We start from the raw sequence: 13,787 nt of genomic DNA on the forward strand, positions 1-13,787 counted from the left end.
ATGGTTGGGGGGGGGGGGGGGGGGGCGGGGGGGAGAACTCCCATGCTCTTCTTCGAAATAGTGCCATGGGATTTTTTACGTCCACCTGAGCGGACAGACGGAGCCTCGGTTTAGCGTCTCATCTGAAATACTGCACTTCTGACAGTGCAGCGTTCCCACAGTATTGCACTGGAGTGTCAGCCTAGAAAATGTGCTCAAGTCGCTGGGGTGGGGTTTGACCTCACAACTTTCTGACTCAGGAGCGAGAGTGCTACCCGCTGAGATGCAACTGACACCAGCAGCTACCACAGGCAGTAAGTGTAGTGCGTGCGGACGTTGGGCGAGAGCAGCTGTGGTGCTTTCTGCAGTCAAATAACCTGTAGACACTCGGGCTCAAGACTCGCAAATTAAAAACGGCCACTTGGGCAAGGTACTAGAGGGCTGCTGGAATCCATGGAGCCCAAGCCCACCAAGAGTCAGCACCTTCAGGAGAGAACAGGAGAAAATCACAGGGAAAAATGTAGTCTCCTGAATGAGAGGAGATATTCCAGCATTTTTTGATTGAGGAAGTGCCCTGTTGTAAACTCAGCCAGAAAACACATGGTTGTGTGACATACTTGATTGATCCAGGTTTTGATGATAGTAGTGTGAGCTGTGGGGTAGAGAGAAGAAGAATCCCAGCACAGCTGTGGCTCAGTGGGTAGCACTCTCGTCTCTGAGTCAGAAGGTTGTGGGTTCAAGTCCCACTCCAGGAACTTGAGCTCATAAATCCAGGCTGACACTCCAGTGCAGTGCTGTGGGAGCGTTGCGCTGTCGGAGGTGTCGTCTTTCAGATGAGATGTTAAACCAAGGCCCCGTCTGCTCTCTCAGATGGAAGTAAAAGATCCTAGGGCACTATTTCGAAGAAGAGCAGGGGAGTTCTCCCCGGTGTCCTGGTCAATATTTATCCCTCAATCAACATAACAAAAAAACAGGTTATCTGGTCATGATCACATTGCTGTTTGTGGGAGCTTGCTGTGCACAAATTGGCTGCCGTGTTCCCCACATTACAACAGTGACTACACTCCAAAAGTACTTGATTGGCTGTAAAGCACTTTGAGACATCCAGTGGTTGTGAAAGGTGCTATATAAATGCAAGTCATTCTTTCTTACAGCATATTGCTTTAAACATATATTGGGTGGGAAGGCATAATAAGGAAGGATAATCCCAGGTCAGTTATGCTTCTGGTTAAAATTTCAATGTTTGCTGCGAAGACATTCTTTCCTTGATTGAAAAGCCCACAGATCGAATGAAAAACGGAAAATCTCAAACTCTACCGTATTTAAAAATAAATGATACATTTGAATAGCACATTCCTAAGCAAAATCCTTTGCCAAGTATTCACACATCTGATATGTTTGTACAAGAGGAGAAATTTGATATAATGTAGAAACCTATCATTGCGCAGAGTTGCAAGATCAATCAAAGGCCGTTATCTAAACAGCATGACAACCACTGGTCCCTTGGCATCAATACTGACACCATTACTGGGACTGAAACAGCCTAGTTTGTGGTCACTGGATTGAAATTAATACAATATAACATGACATGCGTTAACGTACCATAGTCACTTGTCATATTCACATAATGCAACACTCTCTCTTAGCATTCCCATTTTTGTTTTCAATGAAGCATGTGTTGTCCTGGGTGACCCAGCTGGTCGATCCAGTGAGTGACAGCCGCGGAGATCAGGAATGTTCTCGGTTCAATCCTCAGTCTGTGCCGAGTCAAAACCAGGGGTTGCAGTCTAAGGATAAGTGGTAAGCCATTTAGGACCAAGATGAGGAGAAACTTCTTCACTCAGAGTTGTTAACCTGTGGAATTCTCTACCGCAGAGAATTGTTGATGCCAGTTCGTTAGATATATTCAAGAGGGAGTTAGATATGGCCAGTGGAAATGTATTAGCATGGATAGAGAATTGGCTGGCTAACAGAAAGCAGAGAGTCGGGATAAATGGGTCCTTTTCGGGTTGGAAATCGGTGGTTAGTGGTGTGCCACAGGGATCGGTGCTGGGACCACAACTGTTTACAATATACATAGATGACCTGGAAGAGGGGACAGAGTGTAGTGTAACAAAATTTGCAGATGACACAAAGATTAGTGGGAAAGCGGGTTGTGTAGAGGACACAGAGAGGCTGCAAAGAGATTTAGATAGGTTAAGCGAATGGGCTAAGGTTTGGCAGATGGAATACAATGTCGGAAAGTGTGAGGTCATCCACCTTGGGAAAAAAAACAAAAAAAGGGAATACTATTTGAATGGGGAGAAATTACAACATGCTGCGGTGCAGAGGGACCTGAGGATCCTTGTGCATGAATCCCAAAAAGTTAGTTTGCAGTTGCAGCAGGTAATCAGGAAGGCGAATGGAATGTTGGCCTTCATTGCGAGAGGGATGGAGTACAAAAGCAGGGAGGTCCTGCTGCAACTGTATAGGGTATTGGTGAGGCCGCACCTGGAGTACTGCATGCAGTTTTGGTCGCCTTACTTAAGGAAGGATATACTGGCTTTGGAGGGGGTACAGAGACGATTCACTAGGTTGATTCCGGAGATGAGGGGGTTACCTTATGATGATAGATTAAGTAGACTGGGTCTTTACTCGTTAGAGTTCAGAAGGATGAGGGATGATCTTATAGAAACATTTAAAATAATGAAAGGGATAGACAAGATAGAGGCAGAGAGGTTGTTTCCACTGGTCGGGGAGACTAGAACTAGGGGGCACAGCCTCAAAATACGGGGGAGCCAATTTAAAACCGAGTTGAGAAGGAATTTCTTCTCCCAGAGGGTTGTGAATCTGTGGAATTCTCTGCCCAAGGAAGCAGTTGAAGCTAGCTCATTGAATATATTCAAGTCACAGAGAGATAGATTTTTAACGAATAAGGGAATTAAGGGTTATGGGGAGCCGGCGGGTAAGTGGAGCTGAGTCCACGGCCAGATCAGCCATGATCTTGTTGAATGGCGGAGCAGGCTCGAGGGGTTAGATGGCCTACTCCTGTTCCTAATTCTTATGTTCTTATGGTTAAAGGGATCAAGGGGTATGGAGAGAAAGCAGGAAAGGGGTACTGAGGTGAATGATCAGCCATGATCTTATTGAATAGTCATGCAGGCTCGAAGGGCCGAATGGCCCACTCCTCCACCTAGTTTCTATGTTTCTAGAAGCACAAATGGTCTCTGGTTAAAGAAGGGAAAAGGGAAAAGTGGGCCCAGTTGCCACTCCTGATTGCTGCCAACGCACTTGCGTAGACAGGACTGGGATCGGCACCTGAGTAAAAGATCAGTGAGGTAGGAAGAATAAGGAGGCCACATATTCCTTGGAAAATCAGTGCCTAAATGGGGCAGAGAAGCAGAGGGAGCTGGGGGTGCAGATACAGCAGTCACTAAAAGTAGCAATGCCGGATAATAAGGCCATAAAAAAGTAAACAAAGCACTGGGGCTCATTTCTGGAGGGATAGAATTGAAAAGCAGAGAAGTTATGTTAAACTTGTACAGGACCTTGGTTAGACCACACTCGGAGTACTGTGAACAGTTCTGGTCTCCCTATTATAAAAATGATAGAGGCACCAGACAAGGTGGAAAAAATGATTTACTAGAATGGTACCAGAATTAAGAGGTTATACCCATCAGGAACGATTGAACAGGCCGAGGCTCTTGTCTCTGAAAAGAGAAGACTGAGGGGTGACCCGATAGAGGTCTTTAAGATTATGAAAAGGTTTGATAGGGTTGACGTAATAGGGAAGATGTTCCCACTTGCAGGGGAGACCAGAACTAGGGGTCATAAATGTAATAAAAGCAACCGGGAATTCAGGAGAAACTTCTTTACCCAGAGAGTGGAGAGAATGTGGGACTCGCTGCCACAGGGAGTGGTTGAGGCGACGAGCGCAGATGCACTTAAGGGGAAGCTGGATAAACACATGAGGGAGAAAGGAATAGAGGGATATGTTGATGAGGTTAGATGAAGAAGGGTGGGAGGAGACTTGGTGTGGAGCACAAACACCGACATGGACCTACTGCTGCCGAATGGCCTGGTTTCTGTCCTGTAAATACTATGCAAGTAACATAGGGTGACCAGCACCTCCACAACCACATCCCAACAGAAGAAAGTTTGCATTAAAATGGGAAAAATAAAAATAAAAACCCTACTTTTTAAAAAAAAAGCAAAATGCTTGTGCTAAAGCAGAGTAACTGCGACAGTAATGTGACTTACTCTTCTCTCTTTCGACTGCAGTGTACTACTACCCAGTAAACAAGAGGAAACAGTAAAGACACAATGTTGAAAAAAAAAAATCTAAGGTCATTCTGGAATTACTGTAGTTTGACAAATGAAAAGGATAAGAATAGAAAAGCATATGAAGGATGGTGTCGAACTAGATAAAGGTGAAGTTGAAAGGGATCGGAGGGTGATGATAGACTTGGCACTCAACGTGTCAAATCACTGTGGAGCAGCAATAAACAAAGCAAATGGAATGCTGACCTATATTGTTAATTCAGAGGATGTCATGGGAAAACTGCACAGCGCTTTGGTCAGGCAACACACTGAATACAGTGCCTGGTTTTGGTCACTGATATAAGAACATAAGAAATAGGAGCAGGAGTAGGCCATACGGCCCCTCGAGCCTGCTCTGCCATTCAGTAAGATCATGGCTGATCTGATCATGGACTCAGCTCCACTTCCCCGTCCGCTCCCCATAACCCCTTATCGTTATATAAGGGGAAATATTCAAGACCTGGAGATGGCGCAGAGAAAAACCACAAGGCATTAAAGGATTAATTTAGGAGGAAAGATTGGAGAAGCTTGGGATTTCAGCCTTGAAAGGACGCAGCTCAGAGAGAACATGGCAGAATAAGGAGCATAGGTTACAACGGGTCAAAGCTCATTTCTACCTGCCAGTGAATGGTTACTTCCATCTCCGTAACTTCGCCCGTCTCGGGCCCTGCTTCAGCACATCTGCTGCTGAAACCCTCATCCATGCTTTTGTTACATCTAGACTTGATTATTCCAATGCTTTCCTGGTCAGCCTCCCACCTTGCATCCGCTGTACACTTGAGCTGATCCAAAACTATGCTGCCTAATGTACCAAGTCCCATTCACGAATCACCCTGTACTCGCCGATCTACATTGGCTCAGGGTCCGGCAATGCCTCGCTTCTAAAATTCTCATCCTTTGGTTCAAAGTCCTCCATGGGCTCCTGATCTCTGTAGCTTCCTCCTCCAGCCCTACAACCCTCTGAGATCTCTACTCTCCTCCAATTCTGGCCTCTTGCGCTTCCCCAATTGTCATCGCTCCACCATGGTGACCGTGCCTTCAGCTGCCTAGGCCTAAGCTCTGGAATTCCCTCCCTTAGCCTCTCCCCCTCCTTTAAGACCGGCCTCTTTCACGAAGCTGTTGGTCACCTGTCCTAATATCTCCTTAAGTAGCATGGTGCCAAACTTTGATTGATAAAGATCCTGTGAAACACCTTGGGATGCTTCACTATGTTAAAGGCAGTATATAAATGCAAGTTGTTGCTGTAGGTAAGGGAGGTGGGATTCATCATCGTGCAGCAGGATTTCAAGTGCTGCTGCTTCTCCATGGTGAGTGGTGATGTGTGAGGGCGATAGAAGGTGTTGGCTATCATGGAGGAGGAAGAACACAGCGTTTATGTTGTGCAGAGGAAGAGTTGAAGGAGGAATTCAGGGTGAAATAGTTGAACAGGAAATTATTGCAAGCCTAAAAGGATGGTATCAAAGATACACTCTGCGCGTTCCAAGAGGTTCTCCGATGGGGATCTGGAGGTGCTCTTCCAGGAAAACAGGAGCAGGAGGGAAAAACTGTCATGTCTGTATATGCTTGGGGTTACTAGCCACCAAGTGGCGCCATTGTTGGAGGTCATTGGGCTGCACACACGCGTGTGCGGTCCAGGTATAAAAGGCAAGTCATCATGAAATGTAATCACTTTGGGCTCTAATAAAGCCGAGCCAGGTTTGTACCTGTGTTAGTTTACATTATTCAGTCTATTGAGTTATTACATACACAACAAAAACCTTTGGGTCAAATGGGGATAAAGGCTCATGGGAATGGAGTAGAGCAGGTGTCATCAGCATACATATGGAAGCAGGACTCCAGCCAAATGAATGATGTTACTGAAGGATATAATGCAGATGAGAGTCAAAAATGCAACCTTGGGGAGGCTCCCAAGGACTGTGCAAGGAGAAGTTGTTGGCTGTGCCGTGACAGGTAAGAGTGAAGCCAAGTGGGAGACAGGGGTTAGAAGGTTGAGTGGCTGAAGGGGACAAGCACATCACGGTTACAATCACAAAGAATGTTGGGGTTGACTTTGACCAAGCGGTCCTGCTGTTAAACATTCCGGTTACTGAATTTGAACAGAGCGTGACGGAAGAGATGAGCACAGAGCTGGGCAGCAATAACATATTCGAGGACCTTGGAGAAGAGAGCTTAAGAGATGGATGTTGGATGGGGCAAAAAGGGGTCAAGCGTGGATATTTTGAGGACGGGGGTGATGGTGTCAATTTTTTTTTTTTAAACAGAAGACAGACCAGTGACCAAGAAACAGGAACTAGTGAGAATTTCAACGAATAATGGGCCAAGAAAAGATTGCTGTTTTGTCAGGAGAGCAGTAAGGCCACAGGATCGTGACTCATTGAATGATCAGTCCCATGGCGAGTGGGGTGGTAGGAGATACATACTGTTATGAATTCATAGCCAAGTAAAGTAAGGTATTGGGGGTAGGGGCAGTGGTGGAAGAGGAGATGGGGCAGCTGCAGCAGCTATATTGGCCACTTTCAACCTTCAAGGTGAGCAGCTTGTACTTTAAAAAAAAAAAAAAATTTGTTCATGGGATGTGGGCGTGGGCAAGGCCAGCAATTATTGCCCATCCCTAATTGCCATTGAGAAGATGGTGGGGAGCCGCCTTCTTGAACCGCTGCAGTCCGTGTGGTGAAGGTACTCCCAACAGTGTTAGGGAGGGAGTTCCAAGATACTGACCCAGCGACAATGAAGGTCGGCAATATATTTCCAAGTCAGGATGGTGTGTAGCTTGGAGGAGAACGTGGAGGTGACAGTGTTCACATGCGCCTGTTGCCCTTGTGCTTCTAGATGCTCGAAGTCACGGGTTTTGGAGGTGCTGCCGAAGAAGCTTTGGCGAGTTGCTGCAGTGCATCATATAGATGGTACAGACTGTAACCATGGTACACCGGTGATGGAGGGAGTGAATGTTTAAGGTGGCGGATGTTGTCCTGGATGGTGTTGAACTTCTTGAGTGTTGTTGGAGCTGCATTCATCCAGGCAAGTGGAGAGTATTCCATCACACTCCCGACTTGTGCCGTGTAGATGGTGGAAAGGCTTTGGGGAGTCAGGAGGGGAGACACATGCCGCAGAATACCCAGCCTCTAATGTTGACACAGTATTTATGTGGTGGGTCCAGTTAAGTTTCTAGTCCATGGTGATGCCCAGGATGTTGATGGTGGGGGGTTTGACAATTGTAATGCTGTTAAATATCAAGGGGCAGTGGTTAGACTCTTGCTTGTTGGAGATAGTCATTGCCTGGCACTTGTGTGGCACGAAGGTTACTTGCCATTTATCAGCCCAAGCCTGAATGACATCCAGGTCTTACGACATGTGGGCATGGACTGCTCCATTATCTGAGGAGTTGTGAATGGCACTGAACACTGTGCAGCCATCAGCGAACTTCCCCACTTCTGACCTTATGATGGAGGGATGGTCACTGATGAAGCAGCTGAAGATGGTTGGGCCTAGGACACTGCCCTGAGGAACTCCTGCAGCAATATTCTGGGGCTGTGATGATTGACTTCCAACCACCACAAACATCTTCCTTTGTGCTCGGTATGACTCCAGCCAGTGGAGCGTTTTCCCCCCCGATTCCCATTGCCTTCAATTTTACTAGGGCTCCTTGAAGCCAAACTCAGTCAAATGCTGCCTTGATGTCAAAGGCAAGCACTCTCACCTCTCCTCTGAAATTCAGCTCTTTTGTCCATGTTTGGACCAAGGCTGTAATGAAGTCTGAAGCCAAGTGGTCCTGGCGGAACCCAAACTGGGCATCGGTGACCAAGTTAAGGTGAGTAAATGTCGCTTGATAGCAGTGTCGACGACACATAAAAACATAGAAAATAGGTGCAGGAGTAGGCCATTCGGCCCCTCAAGCCTGCACCACCATTCAATAAGATAATGGCTGATCATTCCCTCAGTACCCCTTTTCTGCTTTCTCTCCATACCCCTTGATCCCTTTGGCCGTAAGGGCCATATCTAACTCCCTCTTGAATATATCCAATGAACTGGCATCAACAACTCTCTGCAGCAGGGAATTCCACAGGTTAACAACTCTCTGAGTGAAGAAGTTTCTCCTCATCTCAGTCCTAAATACCCCTTATACTAAGACTGTGTCCCCTGGTTCCGGACTTCCCCAACATCGGGAACATTCTACCCGCATCTAACCTGTCCCGCCCCGTCAGAATCTTATATGTTTCTATGAGATCCCCTCTCATCCTTCTAAACTCCAATGTATAAAGGCCTGGTTGATCCAGTCTCTCCTCATATGTCAGTCCTGCCATCACGGGAATCAGTCTGGTGAACCTTCGCTGCTCTCCCTCAATAGCGAGAACATCCTTCCTCAGATTAGGAGACCAAAACTGAACACAATATTCCAGGTGAGGTCTCACCAAGGCCCTGTACAACTGCAGTAAGACCTCCCTGCTCCTATACTCAAATCCCCTAGCTGTGAAGGCCAACATACCATTTGCCTTCTTCACTGCCTGCTGTACCTGTATGCCCTCAAAGTGGATAACCTCACATTTATCCACATTATACTGCATCTGCCATGCATTTGCCCACTCACCTAACCTGTCCAAATCACCCTGCAGCCTCCGAGCGTCCCCCTCACAGCTCATACCACCACCCAGTTTAGTGTCATCTGCAAACTTGGAGATATTACACTCAATTCCTTCATCCAAATCATTGATGTATATTGTAAAGAGCTGGGGTCCCAGCACTGAGCCCTGCAGCACTCCACTAGTCACTGCCTGCCATTCTGAAAAGGACTCATTTATCCCGACTCTCTGCTTCCTGTCTGCCAACGAGTTCTCTATCCACGTCAGTATATTACCCCCAATACCATGTGCTTTGATTTTGCACACCAATCTCTTGTGTGGGACCTTGTCAAAAGCCTTTTGAAAGTCCAAATACACCACATCCACTGGTTCTCCCTTGTCCATTCTACTAGTTACATCCTCAAAAAATTCCAGAAGATTTGTCAAGCATGATTTCCCCTTCATAAATCCATGTTGACTTGGACCGATCCTGTCACTGCTTTCCAAATGCGCTGCTATTTCATCCTTAATAATTGATTCCAACATTTTCCCCACTACTGATGTCAGGCTAACCGGTCTATAATTACCCGCTTTCTCTCTTCCCTCCTTTTTTTTAAAAAGTGGTGTTACATTAGCTACCCTCCAGGCCATAGGAACTGATCCAGAGTTCATAGACTGTTGGAAAATGATCACCAATGCATCCACTATTTCTAGGGCCACTTCCTTAAGTACTCTGGGATGCAGACTATCAGGCCCCGGGGATTTATCGGCCTTCAAACCCATCAATTTCCCTAACACAATTTCCCGCCTAATAAGGATATCCTTCAGTTCCTCCTTCTCACTAGACCTTCGGTCCCCCAGTACTTCCGGAAAGTTATTTGTGTCTTCCTTCGTGAAGGCAGAACCAAAGTATTTGTTCAATTGGTCTTCCATTTTTTTGTTCCCCATTATAAATTCACCTGAATCCGACTGCAAGGGACCTATGTTTGTCTTCACTAATCTTTTTCTCTTCACATATCTATAGAAGGTTTTGCAGTCAGTTTTTATGTTCCTGGCAAGCTTCTTCTCGTACTTTCTATTTTCCCCCTCTTAATTAAACCCTTTGTCCTCCTCTGCTGAAAACCTTCCATCACTTTGTTGATGATTGAGAGTAGACTGATGAGGTGATAATTGGCCGTATTGGATTTGTCCTGCTTTTTGTGGGCAGGACATAACTGGGCAGTTTTCCATATTGTCGGGTAGATGCCAGTATTGTAGCTGTACTGGAACAGATTGGCTAGAGGCTCAGCCAGTTCTGGAGCACAAGTCTTCAGCATGACAGCCGGGATGTTGTCAGGGCCCATAGTCTTTGCTGTATCCAATGCGATCAGCCATTTCTTGATATCACGTGGTGTGAATCGAATTGGCTGAAGACTGGCTTCTGTGATGGTGGGGACCTCAGGAGTAGGCCGATAGGGATCATCCACTCGGCACTTCTGGCTGAAGGTGATTGCAAAAGCTTCAGCCTCGTCTTTTGCGCTCATGTGCTGGGCTCCCCCGTCATGGAGGATGGGAATATTCATGGAACCTCCTCCTCCCATTAGTTGTTTAATTGCCCACCACCATTCACGACTGGATGTGGCAGGACTGCAGAGCTTTGATCTGATCCGTTCATTGTGGGATCGCTTAGCCCTGTCTATAGCACATTGCTTCCGCATTTTAGCATGCATGTAGTCCTTGGTGCTGGAGGCAAGGCTGGAGGTGAAAAGAGAAGAATTTTGGATCGTCCTCGTCTCCAGTTTAATGCCAGAGCAGTAGGACCAGGCCTGCTGTACACCAGGTGTGCTCAAGTCTGCTGAGGTGGAAGCAGTTAGGAGGGAAATAAAGACAAATTATAAAGCTGAGCACAATGTCCCCTTTATTTCAGGTACTGTGACTATAATGTTCACAGTTTACCTGAGACAGATGCCACCTGAACAGGATATATATTGAACAGAAAATTGATTAAAAAGCTGAAAGAAAATTAAGTTGAACTGTGAGTAGGTGTCATTTTACCCTCCCTAAAAATGAAATGGTTGATTACGACGTAACAAAAGTGCGCAGTGCTTTTGGAAGAATTGATCATTACACACCCGGGACCACACTTTGCTGGAGAGCAGCTTGACAAACAAGATAATTTTCCCATTCTGCTATTGTGCTGAGGGGCCGAGAGGCGATGGAAGAAAAGAGGAAGAAAGAAGAGAACAGAAATGATGATGTATAAAAAACTAAACCACTCCTGTGTGAGCCAAAGCTGCGATCAAATTTTGGTGAAACAGGTTACACAAGTTAAAAGCTGCTACAGGAAAAAAAAAACATGTAACTAATATAAGGAGAAGAAACCAGTCAGGGCCTCGGGCCTGTTCAGCTGAAGTATCTGTGCTCCGTACTGCAACTAGACGTCAAACAGGCCAATCTTTGCACAGAAAAATAAGAATTAGAGTAACCCTGAGCACTGCCAGAAGCACTCCAAACTCACTTACATTTGAAAACAGGTTTTGATCAGGGGTTGAAAACCTCTGTGCCATCTCATGCTTTTGACAGTTGGGGCACTGGGCTGTGTTAGTGCTTCACTTCACTGCCCATCGGCAGAAGAACAGGTGCTGCCTTGTCACCTCTGTGCACAGCCTTGTCACAAAACTTAACAGAAATTCACATTAAACCAGCAATGCAGCTCACACACGCCGAGTTTAATCACAGCCCAGCATTTGCGCCTGCATCAAATTTGTTTTTACTACAAGTATTGTACAGTTGGATCTGACAGTCAGGGCAAAAATGTTAATAGAATTGTAGTTCGGTTAATAATTCAGCTAAACAGGCTGTGCAGAGGGTTTTAAAGGAAGATAAAGTGGCCTTTAAATAGCTGCTTATTTTGCGGCCACTCTGCTTATATGAGTTTATAAATCGTGATTTTTTAAATTACTGGTGGATCAACAGTGTCTCTGCTTACACTAAGTTGGATAATAAAGAATAACATCGGCGTTATTGGATAATGCATAGTAACAGGAGTGGTAGATCATGTAATACCCAAAGTATTATTTTGCTGCTAAGATAGAACTTTGCTCATTAATCTGTTCCCTTTATGGCTACAAAGCCAAATAACTGAAGTAAACACAATGTCCAATAAATGCCGGCCTTGCCAACGATGTCCCACATCCCATGAATGAATAAAACAAAATTGCTGTTTGGAAAGGAATGTTTGCAATTTGGAAGGTGCAAGTAAATCTGTGGCTCCAGAACTGGGGTGGGGGTTGGCAGAGGGAGAATAACCTGAAATGACTGCCTTTTGCTCCCTCATATTTTGACACTTTGAAGCTTGATGGATGCTTTTAGAATTTCTGGCATTGTTCACAGTGAATCAGAGGCAAAAGTGGGTCTTGGGATGAGTTCACAACTCGAAGAATTTGTTTTCTTCTCAAAAATGATTTGAAGCAATGTCAATGGTTTCCTCTCTTTTATTGGCAGGTTTCATTGACACTTTGTTGGCTGGTTGTTTTCATCGGTCCTTAGTTTTTCTTGGAAGTGTCCACCACCTATTTAGCCGTGATTTCTCACTGTATTATGGATATGAAATCTGAGTCAATCAGATGTGGTGAGCCAAAACACAGACTCGAGGCAACATAGATGTTGCCCCCAGTGCTGTACCATCTGTGGAAGTGCCTACAAGCCTGGTGTCTGGTCTCCAAAGCAATAGCTTTCACAAAGTTTGGGAGAGAAGGCCAATAAAATCTATTTTTACAAGAGCTACGAAAGCCATTTTCTGCACTGCCGTGAAGTCCTTAATCTGGTTTCTTAGAAAGCACTTAGCACCAGTGATAGTAATTACAATTGACAAATCTGTTGTCAAAATGGGTTTGTGTCCAACAGCTGTCACTGTTCAGATACATGCGACACGGGAAGTGTTTAATTAACTACAAAGAGCAATTAACTGCAAAGGGGACTGTACATTTTTCATGGGGTGCATTCTTTCTCTGCACATTGCGCGAAGTCGAGGTACGCATTGAACTTCATAGAAATGCTTTACACTGATTTTAGGAGATGCCCAAGAAATTCATTGGTTTAAACCACCTCAAGAACTCAATAGAAAAAATTATCACATCAAAATTAATGCCATGGCACTTAAGACTACAATTAGGCAGAATAGAATCACAAAGCAATGAAAGTCCAACAAAATTAACACAGGGACAAGGATGGAAATGTAATCTGTTCTTTTTACATTGGTCAGCGCAGGGACCCACTAAGCCAATTAATCTTTCATTTATAGAAAAACCAATAGCTCTAGATTAGCTGTGCACTTTTAGACTGTAACAGCTTGGATTACAGTCTCTTTAATGTAGATAAAACTGCTTTACAGGGGCATAAGGAAGAAAAATTGATGCCAGACCAGGTAAGGAAAAATAAAGAGAGGTGGCCAAAAGTTTGGTCAGGGGGGTGGGTTTTATGTGGGATTTTGAAGGAGGAGAGGGAAATAAAGAGGTAGCGGCTATTACAGAAAGAATTCCAGAGAGTGGGACTTAGCTGGCTGAGAGAAGAGCCAACAATGGTGGGGTAAATGGAGAGCGATGCACAGAAGGCCAAATTAAGAGGAACAAAGTGTTTGGAGGAGGAAGGGGGGGGGGGCGTTGGAGTGGGAGGTTGTAGGGCTCGAAAAGATTGTAGAAATAAGGAAGGCTAAGGTCATGTAAGAATTAAAACCTGTAGATGAGATTTTAAAATTTAGCCCGAAAGCCAATATCGATCAGTGAGGAGAACAGTTGTTGATGGACAAATGGGACTTGATACAGGTTAAGATATGGGCAGCAAAGTTTTGAATCTTAGAGCTTGGAGGTTGGCTGGCCAGGAAAGCACTTGAGTAAATGAGTCTGGAGATTCACTAAATATATTCAAAAAGGAGTTAGATGTAGTCCTTACTACGAGGGGGATCAAGGGGTATGG

This window comes from Pristiophorus japonicus, chromosome 15 (assembly GCF_044704955.1).
Source record: "Pristiophorus japonicus isolate sPriJap1 chromosome 15, sPriJap1.hap1, whole genome shotgun sequence".
NCBI classification, from domain to species: Eukaryota; Metazoa; Chordata; class Chondrichthyes; family Pristiophoridae; genus Pristiophorus; species Pristiophorus japonicus.